Source organism: Chlorocebus sabaeus, chromosome 25 (assembly GCF_047675955.1).
Source record: "Chlorocebus sabaeus isolate Y175 chromosome 25, mChlSab1.0.hap1, whole genome shotgun sequence".
Classification (NCBI taxonomy): domain Eukaryota; kingdom Metazoa; phylum Chordata; class Mammalia; order Primates; family Cercopithecidae; genus Chlorocebus; species Chlorocebus sabaeus.
Window position 1 is genome coordinate 24613244 of NC_132928.1, and position 16628 is coordinate 24629871.

The following is a 16628-nucleotide window of genomic DNA, read 5'->3' on the forward strand; positions in this document are numbered from 1 at the left end:
TGAGAAAGCACATCTGGTGGGATTTTTACATAACCACATTTCTGCAGCCTAAGAGACGGTTCCCGTCATCTCTCCTCTCCCACCCCTTGGTCCTCCCTGTCCTACATTCACCCTGCACAGACAGCAGCAGCAAAGTCCATGGGTTCCACCCCTGCTAGCTGTGTGAGTTCAGTGAGCCCCCCCAAGCCCTGGTTTCTTTGTCTATAAAACAGAGATCACTGTACCCTATCCTACAGATGACTGTTTTGCAGGGGAGATGAGTAGTAATATGAGACAATGTACACATTTCCATAAAGAACTTTGGCACACAACAAATGTTAGTTATTCGCTCTTATTTTTTGTCCCACAAACTTTTTGAGAGTAGATTAACCAACTTGTCATAGTTGCATTCCAAGCACCTAGTGTCTGGTGTGCTGCAGACATTTTAAATTTCATTTACAAAATAAAAGTGTTCATTAAATCTGGTTGAAGAGGCCACAGACTTGTTTTGCACTGGTTGGCCCCTACTTCTGCCCTCAGATTAACTTGGCTCAGTGCTCTTCCCCTAAGGGGGAAGTTATCCTCAAATAACCTTCTTTTTTTCCACTCAGAAGAATCTCCAATAAAAAGCAAACTGTAGGAAGAAATTGCTCTTCAAAAGGGAAGCCTCTCTGCACCCCACCCCACCAGTTCTGGCCAGGCCTCTCCAAAGATCCGTCCCCCTGCCTCCTGGATGGTGTTCAGTAACTAGATGAATAATGAACCATCAGAGGGGATTCCAACCGGTGGCAATGAACACTCTTCCAGCTGGGAAGGATTTAGCTCCATGGTGCCCAGATCTGCCGAGTCTCCTACCCGCTTCCAAAACACACCAACTGCTACCACATGAACTGGGAGGATCCCACAGATCAAAGAGAAGAATCCGCTGGATGAAACAAGACTGGCCAAGTGTTGATCATGGCTGAAGCTGAGTGATGGGTACGTGGGGATTCATTATACTACACTCTTTACTTTTGTATATTTTGAAAACCAAAACAAAACTTTAATTATAATTCCATATTTTACCAGAACTAGGGCAAGAAAGCCTAAGGGGTTTTCTTTCCAAATTATCAGGGGAACTCCAGGCCTGATTTCCATTGTAAAATAAAATTTCTCTAGCACATTTGCATTTATAAGACCAGGGAGTTATTAAGTTAGTGCAAAAGTAATTGCGGTTTTTGCCATTACATTTTTTTAATGGCGAAAACTGCATTTACTAATATTTAGTAGAGAAAGAGTGTTGGCTTTTGTGATCTTGGGCAAATGACTTAATCTCTCCGAGACTCTCCTCAGTTTCTTTGCCCTTGAAACAAATTTCGACCCTATCTCACAGGGCTGCCTATAAAAGAAGGTGAACCTTTTAGTGCTGTGCTGACACCTTGAACCAGCACCTAGTGTAGATGTTTGATAAAATTTAGTTTCTTTTTTTTTCCTTGAGGAAACACAGATGTTCTGTTGTATTCTTGCATTAAGAAGCTTAATGGAGCTGGGCGCAGTGGCTCACGCCTGTAATCCCAGCACTTTGGGAGGCCGAGGCGAGCGGATCACGAGGTCAGGAGATCGAGACCATCCTGGCTAACACGGTGAAATCCCACCTCTGCCCAAAATACAAAAAATTAGCCGGGCATGGTGGTGGGCGCCTGTAGTCCCAGCTACTCAGGAGGCTGAGGCAGGAGAATGACGTGAACCCGGGAGGCGGAGCTTGCAGTGAGCCAAGATTGCGCCACTGTACTCCAGACTGGGCGACAGAGCAAGACTCCATCTCAAAAAAAAAAAAAAAAAAAAAGAAACTTAATGGAATCAAACTCCAGAAGTTAGCTATTGGCTAGGAGAAACCTAGACACACTGAAAAGAAAGCTTCTGGGGAAAGGAACTCCAAACTCCTTTGCCTAGAAAGCCTGGGTCCACGAGTACCCATTAAGGACTGCAGTATTTGAAACATCATTTGCCACAGGCACTAAGTCAGAGGAGACAGGGCAGCAGATGAGGAGCAGAAACGCATTCCACTCCGGGTCCTGGTGTGAGGGCAGGTTGAACCAGGAGGAGTTGCTAGGAGGAGCTGCTGAGCACTCAAATACCATAATGACTCAAATAGATGTTTGTACACCAATGTTTATGACAGTGTTTCTCGCAATAGCCAAAAGGTGGAAACAACCCAAATGTCCATCAATGGATGAATGGGTAAACAAAATGTAGTATATATTGATAAATAAAAACAAAAGCCTAAGCCCCCCGATCGACTGCATGGAACCCCTCTTGGCCAAGAGGACCCCCATAGAAACCTTAAAAATTGAGTTCCAGGCCATGACGGGATGGGAGGTCAGGCATGCTGCTCATTATACCTCCCACCTCAATAACCACTATTAGAGTTTTCTTCCTGAGGGTTAAATAGAAACTAGCCCTTTCCAAAGACTTGTTCCATCCCTGATTTCAACCAACTGCCTGCTTGTTCCATTTTGCAGTTTTGATACAAGTGACCAGCATTGCTTCCCAATAGGAGCCCACTGACCATGCAATGGTTCTGGCTGTTTCACAGACGCCATGTATAGGATGCCTCTGTGCCTTCCGTTTCACCTTTGGCTGTACAGAGCCTAATTTTAATGCGTTTAAATGTTAAGTCTCCATTCCAAAGTGAACATGAGATGTATGGAACTCACATGTTTGCTTACTGTGCATGTGTGCATCCCCTGCTTTGTGAATATTCACAGCTCCTCCTATAATCTATTAAATATATATTTATATATTATTTAATATTTTAATATTTAATGTTGTTTATATAAGTATATAAATAAATATATCATATATATATTTAGCCAACGTGTTTGGTATAAATTCCTGTTCTACCCTTCCCTCCATCAAAGTGCCTGCTTTTGGTTTCTACCAGAGGCTATGCTTCCTAGCCTGCAGGCTGCAACTCTTCATAAGAAATAAAGCTCTCCTCTCCACATTTATGAGTCCCTGATTCTTCAGCTGACAGCACACACAATGGAGTATTATTCAGCCTGGAAAAGGAATAGAATTCTGATACTTGCTGCAATATAATGAACCTTGACAACATTACGTTAGGTGAAATAAGCCAGACACAAAAGCACAAATACAGTGTGATTCCACTTATCGAGGTTCCTAGTGTAGTGAAGTTCATAGAGAGAGAAAGTAGAATGGCGGCTGCCAGGAGCTGGAAGGAGGAGAGAATGAGGAGGTAGTGTTTAATGGTCAATTCCAGTTGGGGGGGATAAAAGGGTTTTGAAGATGGGTGTAGTGATGATGGTTATGTAATATGTGAATGTACTTAATGCCATCAAACTGTACATTTAAAAATAGTTAAAATAGTAAATTGTATGTTGTGCATATTTTACCATGATGAAATAAGAAAATAATGACAAAAGAAAGAAAAGAAAGATACTATAATGGCAACATTTTGGCTTTAGTTTATATTCTTTTTTCCCTAGAGCTGAAAGCGTCCTTAAAATATGCAGAGGCTATGGGGTGGGGGCGGACTGTAAACTGGATGAGGAGATTTTTAGGGAGCAATAGAAATACACTCCATCTTGATTGGAGGGGTGGTTACATGGGGCACATACATTTGTCAAAACGCATCTGTACTGTAAAATGAGTACATTTTATTGAGTGTAAATTATTTATTGAGTGTAAAATCAGCTCAATACAGCTGATTTTCAAAGTTGAGAAAAAACCAAAAATGAACAAACAAAAAATCCCTAAGAAATAAAGCAAGAGAGCCTCATGCCTTACTAGTAATTTAGGAGGCCAATATTAAAGGCTCAGGAAGGAAGACAATACATCCCAAATGACTGTGTATTACCAGCAATTCTAGGCTGAATCTAAGAGGGTTGCAGACCCCTCCTCCTTCTACTTTTCCCCACCAACCCTGGAATTTCAGAGTCAGTCAAACAAAGACCCTATCAGACCTCTCCTCAGGCTGACAGAAGTCAGAGTTCCAAATGTTCCCTCAAAAACTAGTTAATAACATCCTGTCTTGGTTTGAGATTTGTGAGAGTCGGGAGGAACAGGGTGGTTGGTATCTACCATTGGCTTCTGGTGTGTGCTTAGGGCCATTACCTTGTCACTTACATCTTCTTCTACAAAGAACCCACAGCGGGGGACCTGAGGGGTGTGGTGGAGGGAGCGGTGGGAGGGGACTGCTCAGAAGAGAACCCTGGCCTGGAGATCCGAGCAATCTCACTGGACTGCACCTCTCCAGCCCTCGAGGCCTCCCGACAATCTGCAATCATTTTGCAGAATGTTTCCTCCTAGACTGTTTTTAGGGAAAAGATGCACCTTAACTTTCTAATCCTGTATGACTCAGGCACCTCCAGATTCCCTACTCTGTTCTTCTTTCCACTTCCTCCAGCAAAATATAGTCACCTCTTAGGCACATGTGACTTCTGGGAGGCAGACAGCCTCAGTAGTGTCCCCAGGCTCCTGGTCTAACCTGGAGGCTGACAGAAAACAGTGGAAGGCTGGGGTCTCCCCCCTTCCCTTCGGTGCCTTCCAGGCCTCTTTATGAGAGAAAGGCCCATAGCCAAGGGATGGGGAGTGAGGAAGATGCAATGTGAACAGAAGATTTGGATTTGTTCATAGTCAGAAATCCAGCTTAAGGGTAATCAAAATGCAGATGTGTCTACATCAATACAATATGAGCACCTTATCCAACCTACCTTCTTCTAGAGGCTGAATGATTCAAACAAAAACAAAAACAAAAAAAACAACAAAGCAGACCCACACTCAAATCTTGACTTTTCTACCTAATTGCCTGACCTTAGGCAAGTCACTTAATCTATTTCCCATCTATAAAATGGGGATGGTAGTATTTGCCTCATTAGGTTACTGAGGGACTAATGAAGACATATCAAAGAACGGAGCAGTGACTGAGGGTAGCCAGAAAGTATGATGCCACCTGCCCCCACCACCCACCTGTCTCATTTTGACCTTATTCAGTCTAGAGCAAAGGAAAGTTACCTCTCCTGTTCCAAAGTGATTATAAACGTGGGGCTGACTCTATCACGGGGCCCTCCTTTAAATGTCAAGAGAAGTTTGCTTTAAGCAAGCAAAGTGTGCTTGAATCCCTGAGAAGTATAAACCAAGATGACATTCAGACCAGGCCCCAAGCATAGGTGGGAAGGGGAGAAGGGCACCGGCAGAGGCGGGAAGGATCTGCGGCAGATGCCATCAGGACCCAGGGTCCGAGGGTGGAGGGAAGTAGATTCAGGATGGTGGGTTGGAAGTGCAGGAATGGGAACTGGAGGCAGGGCCCTGGAAAGCCTGTCACAGGGCAGAGTGGGTAGAATAAAGCCGCGTGATTCCACTCCCAGGCCCCCAGGCAGCAGTTACTAGCTGATCCAGGAAGTCAGAAGCCTGGTGTACACCAGAAGACGATGCTCACCTCCAGAGACCCAAAATGGGGCCAAAGGCAGCCCAGGGGGCAGAAGAACTGGGACTTGAGCATGTGGCCTTGCACTGGCTCCTACGACAAAAGGGAGTGGCAGCAGGAAGCAATGTGGAGACCATGGGTTATTTAACCTGAGCCAAGATGAGCGGCAGGAGACACAGTGAGGACACCTCCAACATGGGCCTGCCCCCCAGTGGAAGAAGGTTTCGGCTGGGTAGGAACGAAGGGGAACGAAGGCTACGTGGGACTGGACAGAGAGAGCCTTCTCCTTCTTACTTCTGTGCTAATGATTTCATGGATTAGTTCGTTTGTCTTCTCAAAATCCAAGAGGCAGGTGCTATTAATATCACACCTGACATGATGAAACAAGGGGTCACCCAGCTAGGGGCTGAACTGGGACTGGACCCCAGCAGTCTTGTTCCACCCCCACCTATCTGCCCACTGTACCCTGCTACTTGCAGGGTGTTAGCTGCCCTGCTCCCCACTGCAGCTCCTGGAGAGAGAAGAGACAGCCCCTATACACCCCCAGAACATTCTCCTGAGGCTGCTGCCATGGTACAGATCAGGGTGACAGAGGGGAAGTAAAAGCTACAGCAGCCCAGCTGGTTGGCAAAGAAGAGTTCCCCCATCCCCATCCAGATGGCTCACCAAGCCCACTGAGGGGCTCTTTTCTCTGGCTTCTTCATTGCCTCAGCTTGGAGGGCCCCCAGCAGCTGTCCCTAATACACATGACCCACAGATGCTTGTGTCCTAGGTAAAGAACGAAGCCTTCCCTGGGATCTGTCCAGCTCCCTGTGTGCTCTATGGTGGGAGGCCCAGGAACAGAGGCCCCAGCAGAAGCCAAAAGCTTCTTTCTGGGTGAACAGGCACATCTGACTCAAAGGCAGGAATGAAATGTCCACTAAACCATGGGAGTGGTTTATCTCTCTGGGGCTTCTTCTATAAGCCTGGGGGATTCTCTGGCCTCCCTGTTTTTCACAGGACTCCAAATCCCAGCCAGGTACTCAGTGTACCCAGAGCTGCTGGCTGGTTGCTCCCTGTTCTTACTGACACATGGTCCAGCATCTTTCATGGCAGACCACTGCTGGCCCAGGGTCCAGAAAACAGAGCTGCCAAAATCCCAACAGAGAAAATCTCTTGCATGGTCATTAATCCAGAGTCCAGCCTGCAAGACAGCTCCCTTCTGAAATGCAAGATGCATCTCAAAGATCTGGAAGGGAGAACATTTCACACAGCTCCCCTCACCATCAGGAAGTATTTCCTTGCATCTGACCTCAGTCCTTATGGACACCAAAATAACCCACTTTATTGCCTTCTACTGAGAGGCAACATGGCAGCAGGCTCCAAGAGGCTCCAAGCATAGGGGCTGTAAGAGAGCAGATTCTTGGGCCTGGCTCAGTCACCGACAGTGTGACAGCGGGCAACATGCTTAACTTCTCTGGGTTTCAGCATCCTTGATTTTAAAATGAAGATAGCATAGGTTGTTGGAAGGTTTATACGAGGACAGACATCCAGTGCTTAGAGCACTGCCTACCATGGAGAAGGCTCTCAGTGAACAGGAGCCATTGTGATTACGGTTGTTGATGGTGCTGCCATCACTGGGGGAGGCCATCTCACCAATTCCTCCTGGTGCACCCTGAGCACATCACCTCAGAGTGGGGGTTGTCCAAGGATGACTCAGCCTGCCCAACTCTATGATGAAGGCCCTAATCTTCCAGGAAGCCTCCCACAGCAAATGACAGTGTTACAACAGAGCCAGTAGGAGCCCCCAAAAGCTTGGTGGAAGACACTGGATCATTCCTCCAGGCCAGGTGCCTAGCCGGCTGACTGCAGTTGAGTTGACCATACACAAGCCTGTACCTCCCAGCCCCAGCTGTCTCACCAGCTCCTGTGCATTCAGCTTGGCAATAAACCACAGAAACAGTGCTCCCAGGAGCATCATGTAGATGCTTCTAAAAATAGTCACCGCTCCTTCAGACCATGGGAGGGAGATGGGGAGCAAGTGTCCACAGTGCCTGTGGGAGCCAAGGAGAGTCCAGGAAGGAGCTGCAATTCTCTGTAGAGCCTCCTCATCATCCCGCAGCACTCAGGCCCAGGATGCATGATGCTCAGGGAAAACTGTACCGTTTGCTTTGTGCATAGGGTTGAGGGAGCACTCTGCGATGTTGCTGACACTCTGCCCTGGGGTGAGGTCTGGCTGCCTCTGGGAAGGTTGAATTGGTCTGAGCCAGGGAGGCAATACTCCAATAATCAGGGATCATCAGTTCATTCTGGCCCTAATGCAGCCTCGAACCTTCCTGGGTTAAGTACGGTCACTGAATCATCAACCCAAACAAAACTTTAAAGTCACTGGATCCAAACCCCTGCTTCAGGGAGCCCTGTACCCAAAAGGACAGGACAGACTGTCCCTTCCACCAGCCTCCTTTTTCCCTCCCAACCAACAACAAACCAGTACACATCTCTTTAGACAGAGCTGTCTTGACATGAAAGAGTTTTCTAACTCAGGGTAGCTCTGGACCAAGGCCACTTCCAAAGGTCAAAGTGAACATCATCAGCCAGGCCAAGTCACATAAGCCTGTGTGGGCTCTGTCTTCACTCTTGTTTTGGTTTAGCATGAAGCGACAGGAAACCAAGGCTCCCCTGACCCAGAAACTGCTCTCCATCCCTAGAAGCCAGCTAAGAGCAAAAGGGACAATTCTCACTTCCTCCCAACCAGCAGCTTCCGCATTCCTGGCCTGAGATCCTGAGATCTAGAGATGCCAAGACTCAGCCAGACAGGCCTGGCTGGAGGGAGACAGCTGGTTTGAGATGGTGGAGCCCAGAGCAAATGACTGAAGGAGGGAATAGGAGAAGACTAACACAGGACAGAGACACGCCACAGAGTTAACACAGGCTTCACAATTAGATGAGCAACACTGATTCTCCCTCCTCCAAAATGCTCTCCAGCATCTCACTTTTCCAGGCACCCTCATTCCTCAAATCAAAGGTCCCCTGCCCATCCATACAGGGGCTTTGCAGCCGTGTCCTTGGCCTCTCTTCCTCCTAAAATTTTAGCTCATTTAGGATAGGAGACCAGTACCACCACCTCTTCCCCTTCAAGCCTGCCTACTTCATATTTCAAATCCTAACACCCAACCAATCCACTCCCTGGGCTAGGAAGATTCTTGCAGCCCTTGTGCACAAACAGTCTTAGCTTTGTTGGGAAAGTATGCACAATCCTAGCACACACAGCTTCACAGTCTTCTAAGGCCAAAGCAGGAGGAATGGGGTGAGGATGGAAGGCCGAGAGGGAGGGCAGAGTTGGCCATCCTACCTCTCTCCTGAAGGAGCCATCATCTAGTTCATCCAGCATCTTCTCAGTCTCCCTCCATGGGGACAGGTGGGGAGGGAAGCTAGGCATTTCTTAGGCCCCAGGCCATCCCAACTGGCAGACTTAGGCCTGAGCAAAATCCCAGCAAGATCCTTCTTTTCCCTGAAAGTTGGCCTCAGAGAAAACACAGCAGCCCTGCCCTGGGTGGAATCAAAATAATTCCTGGATTCCCTACTCCTTGTCACCCCACACCAGCCACCTCCCCAGCCCTCCATGGCATAAACAGGGCTTTATTATCTCAAGCCCACCACGTCCTCTGAGAGTGCTGTGAATGGAACACCACACAATACACTTGTTTATTAATAACCACTCACCCCTCCCTCGGCCGGCTTGCTCACTCGCTCACCGCTGGGTCCCCCTCATGCATAATGGAAGAGTTGTGTGGCCCATGACACAAGCCAGGCTGTGCTCCTGAGGGGATAGACAGAGAGACGTACCAGGCTGGGCCAGGCTCCCATGGCGGGGGTGGGGTGGGGAGCAGACCCCCCTGTTAAGATTCAGAGACGTCATGTTTTGTAGGGGAGCACAGTGTGGCGGGGGTGGTCCTGGCCCTCCCCATACACACATCCTCCACGAACCCAAGGCAGGGATGGCAGCTGGTCGTGTAAACTTTATGTAACACCCACCCTGTTCCATCCAGGGCCGTGTGCTGGCCCCACACAGGACAATGGCTCTCCGCAACTTTGGTCCTCTGGTCCACTTCTGCTTGAGAGCCTCAGGACAAACCTCTCTCTTCCACGTGACAGCCCATTACACATTTGATTACAGCCATGCGTGTGGCCCTTGTCTCTTATCTTCTGCAGGCTAAATATCTCCAGTCCCTTCAACCTCCCCTCAAGAAACTATTTCCACTCACCACATTGTCCTGCTTCCTCTGAGATGGACAAACTTCATTGGGTCAGAGATTCTCCTAGAGTGTAAGGCTCAGCTCTCCTACCCTCCTGGAGGAGGCGTCACCCCTCCCAGACTTCCCAGAAGGGAGCTTGGAAAAACATGGAAACATCTTAAAAATGTTTATACCCTTCATTCCATAAATTCCATTTCTGGGAATGGATCTTAATCAAAAATAATTAAAATATTTAAGTCACACAAATATTCAGCAGAATGTTGTTTATAATGATGAAAAAAAGTTAGAAGCAACTGAAACAACCATCACTAGTGGAAATGATAAACTTCGGCACGCCCATGGTTGGAAAGTCAGTACAGTGTTGAGATTATAAGAGTTCTGGAGCAGGCGACCTGGGTTCAAAATGTGGCTCTGCCATTTATTGGCTGTGTTGCCTTGGGCAAGTTACCTAGTGCAGGCAAGCCTTGGGCAACTGTGCCTCCGTTTCCTTATTTGTATAACTGGATCACAGTATCAACTCGAGTTACCAAGATTCTCTAAATGACAGTGCCTAATACGTACGGTAATTGCTAAAAAACTGGCCTGTACTCTTAATACTGTCATAAGCAATGAAATCTGACATATTTTATCAAAATGATAAAATAATATAGTAAAATATTTTAATCAAATGGAAGATTGAGTAAAAAACAGATTACAAATATAGGAGAAGAATGACTATCTTTGAGCAGTGAAATTACGGATAATTTGCTTTTTTTTTTTTCCTTCGTGCTTATTTATCTTTTCTAAGTGTTCTGCAATGTAAACATAAATCACTTTTGTTAACATGAAAAAGTACTGGTTGTGGTATGGCACCCAGAGCAGGGCACAATTTCCCCACACAGGGCGCACGGGGCAGCCCTTTGGGACAGGCTTATGCTGTGATGCCTCTTCAATCACCACATCCCACTATTGGCTCTTACTGAGCTTCAAGTCAACAACCCGTGCTCCCACCCTGGCTCCCTCCAGCCCCACATCTAGCCCCCAGCCGGCCTTTTCACAGGGGCTCCTGTTGAGCCATTTCCCTTGCCTACAATGAATACAGGGCTAATGCAGTTTGTAAGGGGATGGGAAGGATAGAAGGGAAAGGCACAACCAGGGTGGAAGGCATTGGCCTTAAGACTCAGAGCCAGAACAGAGTGAGCAGCCCAGGTCAGCGGCAAAGTCCTGCCCAGGAAGAGGCAGCCCTTTTCCATATCAGCAAGGTACAGAGGGGTTAATGGACAGATCAGATTGATTCCACACTGAAGAGGAACAAAAGGGGATAAGATGTTGAGAAAATCAGGTGGCATCCAGATGACCCCCTGCTGGGTGGCCTGGGGGTCAGAGGGGTGGGCAGACCAAGAGGGTAGCTGCCCCCATGCTCCTGCCTCCTGTTCTCTGCCTGCTCTGAGCTCAGCTCAGTGTTGGAAGCCATCACGTTGCAGTTCCTGTGGCTTTTCTCCTCATAGAGAGGCAGCCACACCAGCCCAGCCCATCTCCCAAAGCCACCTGTGGACAGCGGCTCCTTTCTCAACCCAGGGAGCCTAATGCTGGTAGGGAATAGGATGCCAGGAGGGGTTGCCAGCCAGAAAGGAGGAATGTGGTGGGGGAAGACAGCTGCTGGGCAGGCCTGAATGTGGGTCACATTCACAGAGGACAGCCCGTGCCAATGCAGTGGCTCTAGTAACAGCTGGCCTGCCTGGGGGAGAGCACCAGCACGTCCTAGGCATCCTAGGCAGGGCAGCTGAGTCGTGCTTCCCCCATTCCCCAAGGCTCACTCCCCTGCCAGCCACAGCTCCCTCCAAAGAGGTCCGCTGCGCCACATCCAGCCTACCTACTCTCCCATACCAGAAGAGATCAGCAACACAATGACTTAGGGGAACTGTTGAGCCTGTGGCCAAGCACAGCCCACCCCAGGACTCGGGGACGGGGTGGACTGAGCAGGCTAGAGGCCCTCCAGCTGGATTTGCTCTCTGACTGTAACTGCTGCAGCGAAGGGTCCCGTCTCATCCCTGGGTGTATAATCCCCACTTCCCAGCGTGGAAAGTGAATGCTATTACAACAGGAAACCTGCCACCACAAAGTATTTCGTCTGAAGTATTTAAGCAAAAGCTGGGTAGGTAACCCTGTCAGAGGAATTTAGAAATCTCAGCACTGAGTGGGGGGTAGGATGCAACCGCCCCGAGGGCCTGTCCAGGGCTGAGACCCCAAGATGACCCAGGGCTGGAATCAGCGGCCAAGAAGCAAGTCAATTAGAAGGGAGCCTTGGAGGAGGGTGTGAGGTGCCACCGGGCAGCCGTGGGCTGAGTTGGTACCTGCCAGGGCCTGTCTCTGTCTCTGCTTGGAGTGACTGCTGTGTGGGTCTGCCTGTGGCTGTGCCTACGCATGAGCGTGTGACTGTGAGTGTGTGGATGGCATGTGTGTCTCTGGGGAGGGGCTTCAGTGAGTGTGAGCATGTTCTGGCCATGTGCGTGTAAGTGTCTTAGTGTATGTGTAAGTCAAAATGTGCATATATACCTGCCAGGCTTGGTGGGCATTTGTGTATATCAGGCACAGGGATCTATCTGACTTGTACGTGTGTGCCTTAGTGTGACTCAGTACATGTAGGCACCTGTCAGCCTTCAAGTGTTCATAGGTATCTCAGGACATGTGTGTGGTATTGAATGTGTGTTTTCTTGGGTTTACAGATTGTGTAGTGTGTGTGTGTGTGTGTGTGTGGTGAGTTCTGATAGTATGGCTATGTGTTTTGATATGTGGGTCTCTAGGTCTCAGTGTGTTTGTTTGTCCCAGTTCTTGCATGTGTGTTTGTGGGCACATATGCCTATCTGGATATGTGTATTGTATTTCTGTTTCTGCGTGGGTGGAGCAGTCCCATGGTCTCCCTGTTGTTACCAGAATGCTCTCCAATTAGGAGCAACACTAAATAAATCTTCCATGTGCAAATTCTACAGGGACTCCCTGTTTCTGCAAAATAAAATCTAGCTCCTCCAAGCTGACATCTAGGGGTCCCCCTTGTCAGCATTCAGTAATCCGACTGCGCCTGTTTTTCTCCAAATGCTTAGGATAGTAACATCTACACTCTTGCTTTTTTGTTTGTTTGTTTCTTTGCCTAGAATTCCCTTACTCTCTCTCTGCCTAACAAATCCTATTCATCCTCTAAGGCCCAGTACCAATGCCACCTCCTCCAGGAAGCCAATCCAACCCTTCATGTCCACGCACCAACCATGGATATGGTGCACCAGACCTCTCAAGGTGGAACATAAACTCTCCTGCCCTGGCTTCCAAAGGACATTATGTATCTCCCTCGCTAAGCAAAGATTCATTGTAGTGATATCTGCAAATATTTCCCCCTCTACCAGAAGATGAAAAACTTATAGTCAGGGAGTTCATATTATGTCCTTTGCAGCTTCCAAGGTGCCTAGTCTGATGTATTGCACACACAGGCTTGCAGTATACATTTACTAAACTTGAGTTCATCTATGCAACAAGCTGTGAGTGGAAAGAGCGCTCACTGCCTCAGGGCCTTTAGAGTTGAGCAAGTATAAGGCACAGGCTTGAGAATTTCCAGCCCTGGGGTGCTGTAGGGCTGGGAAAAGCTTTTACCCTTTCTGGACTCAGGATCGGTGGCTGAAAGAGCCTTTTCAAGGTCAAATGAGACAGGTTTGCCAGCTTCTTAATTCTTGGAAGCCTGGTTACCTGAGAACTGACCTCTCAAGGGCTCGGCATAGCTCCAAAAGCCCCATCCACACTGGAATCATATCCAACTCCTGCAGCCAAGACGGCGTCCAGTTACCATTTTTCCTTTAGCAGCCCTTGATCACCCTCTCTGCCCCCACTATGCACACACTCCAAATCCCAAGGATCTCTCAGGTGGGCTGAGGTTTGGCAGTGTGAGGATACAGCTTATTCTGCCTCTTCCACCAGCCAGAGCTCCAGCCTCCAGAGCTGAGCTAGACCCTGATTGCTGCTAATGAAGAAGGGAGCAAGAAGCACTCTCCAAGACCCAGTGCTAAAAGAAAGTCCACTTGAACGAAGTTGTGGATCCCTGCACTTTGGCTGCCCCTTGAAGGAGACAGCAGTGTTTGACTCATAATTTTAGGGCAGTCTACCAGAAAGGTTAAAATTTTACAAAAGGGTTGGCATACCAAATACTGATAAGGTGTGGTACAAATGGAACTCCCATACACTGCTGGTGGAAGGGTAAATTGGCACAAACACTTTGTAAAACTGACAGTGGGTACCAAGGCTGAACATACTTCTATCCTGTGGCCCCACAGTTCTACCTCTGAGTATTCAGCCAACAGAAACCAGCACTATGCTTAAGAATGATTACACTCAAATTCATGCGAAATTGTGAGAGGCCTCAACGAGGCAAAACAATCTTGAAGAAGAAGAATAAAGTCAGAGACTCACATTTCCTGATTTCAAAACATACTACAAAGCCATGGTAATCAAATCAGTGTGGTAGTGGCATAAAGGAAAACTTTTATACCAGTAGAATAGAATTAAGAGTCCAGAAATAAATGCTTATTTCTATGGTCAACTTATTTTTGACAAGAGTACCAAATCCACTCAAAGGGGAAAGAACAGTTTCTTCAACAAATGGTGCTGGAACAACTGGATTTCCACATCAAAACAATGAAGTTGTACCCCAAACTACAAACCTCACACTACAGTAGCCCCCCTGCCTTATTTAAAGTTTTGATTTCTGAGGTATCAGTTACCCAAGGTCAACTGTGGTCTGAAAATAGGTGAATACAGTACATTAAGATACTTTGAGAGAGACACCACATTCACATGACTTTTATTACAGTATATTATAACTTTTCTATTTTATTATTAGTTATTGCTGTCAATCTGCTACTGTGTCTGATTTATAAATTAAACTTTATCATAGCTATGTATATGTAAGAAAAAGCACAGTATATATGGGGTTAAGTACTACCCATAGTTTCAGGCATCCACTAGGGATCTTGAAATGTATCCCTCGTGGATAAAGGGGCACTTCTATATATAAAAACTGAGTCAAAATGGGTCATTGACCCAAATATAAGTGCTAAAACCATAAAACTCTTAGAAGAAAACTAGAAGTAAACCTTCATAACCTTGGATTTGTTAATAAAATTTTAGATGTAACACCAATGCACCAGCAACAAGGATGAGATAAATTGGGCTTCATTAAAATTTAAATCTTTCATGTATTGAAGGACATTATCAATAAAGCGAAAAGACAACCTACAAAACAGAAGAAAACAGGTGTCAATCCCAAGGTTCTCTAGGGTAGGCTGAGGGTTTATGCTGTGAAGATACAGCTTATTCCACTTAATAAGGGTTTAATATAGGCTATATCAGGAACTCCTAAAACCCAACAACAATAACCATAACAAAAGACCAAAAAGGCCAATTTAAAAGCAGCAAGGAACTTTGAACAGACATTTCTCCAAAGAAGATACACAAATGGCCAAGAAGCACATGAAATGATGTTCAATATCACTCATCATTATACGGAAATGCAAATCAAAACAGTGAGATACCACTTCACACCAACTATAGGATGTGTAGAGGATGGCTATAATCAATAAAATGAAAAATAACAAGTGTTAGTGAGGATGTGGAGAAACTGGAACCCTTGTATACTGCTGGATGGGAATGTAAAATAGTGCAGCCACTTTGGAAAACAACCTGGTAGTTTCTAAAAAAGTTAAACATAGAGTTACTATATGACCCTGCAATTCCACTCCTAGGTGTATACCCAAAAGAACTGAAAATAGGAATTCAAATGGGTACTTATATACAATATTCATTGCAGCATTGTTCACAATAGCCAAAAGATGGAGACAATGCAAGTGTCCTCAAAAGATGAGTGGATAAACAAAATGGTGTACATTCATACCATGGAATATTATTCAGCGATAAACAAGAATGAGGTTCGGATACATGCTACGATCTAGAGAACCTTGAAAATGTTATGCTAAGTGAAATAAACCAGACACAAAAGAACAAATACCATATGATTCCATTTATGTGAAATATATATAATGTAATGGACAAATTCATAGAGACAGAGTAGATTCAAGGTTACCAAGGGCTGGGAGGAGTAGATAATAGGAAGTTAATGGTTACAGAGTTTCTTTCTTTCTTTTTTCTTTTCTTTTTTTTTTTTTTTTAAGACAGAGTCTTGCTTTTTCGCCTAGGCTGGAGTGAAGTGGCGCGATCTTGGCTCACTGCAACCTCCGCCCCCTGGGTTCAAGTGATTCTCCTGGCTCAGGCTCCTGAGTAGCTAGGACTACAGGCGCCCGCCACTACGCCTAATTTTTGTATTTTTCAGTAGAGATGGGGTTTTGCCATGTTGGCTAGACTGGTCTCGAACTCCTGACCTCAGTTGATCCACCCCTCTCGGCCTTCCAAAGTACTAGGATTATAGGCCTGAGCCACTGCGCCTGACTGGTTACAGAGTTTCCATCTGGGGTGATTAAAATTTCTGGAGACAGAAAAGCAGTGATGGTTACACAACAGTGTGAATATATTAAATGTCACTGAGTTGTACATCTACAAAATGGTTGAAACAGCAAGTTTTATATTATATGGACAACTGTGTTTTATCACAATAAAATTTTTTTTTAAAAATCGCGGCAACATCCTTCCCTGCTTTGCTGTCAAATTCATCAATATCTGACCCCAAATAAATGATTGCTGGGATACGTGAGACAAAGGCATGAAACAGTTTTCAGAAGTGCTGTTTCCCCAGAGGGCGATATTCCTCAAACCCCAGAGTGAGTTACTGTGGTGATGGCATGGAGCTGGGGATCTATTCTTGGCTCTGAAATTCTGCTGACCTTGTCATCCACTTCCCAGGCCTGGTTGTCAAATGGGAATAGTGTCACCAGTCTCCAGTGTACCTCTGAAATCTTGAAAGAACCAGACTAAACTGACCCATCACTTCCTTCCAGTCCACTCTCCAGATGACT

The 16628-nt window shown here is 46.5% G+C and overlaps 1 protein-coding gene across 21 annotated transcripts in view; it reads right to left on the reverse strand.

Moving 5' to 3' along the window:
• NFASC (neurofascin) overlaps positions 1 to 16628 on the reverse strand; it is a 201247-nt gene that overhangs the window by 150373 nt on the left and 34246 nt on the right. For 2 of the 21 annotated variants that reach the window (XM_073011573.1, XM_073011574.1), the window contains exon 2: positions 9110 to 9206. The exons of the other annotated variants lie outside the window; for them this stretch is intronic. The gene's annotated coding sequence lies outside the window, so the exon portion shown is untranslated. The remainder of the gene's footprint in view (positions 1 to 9109; positions 9207 to 16628) is intronic. 21 annotated transcript variants of the gene reach the window in all.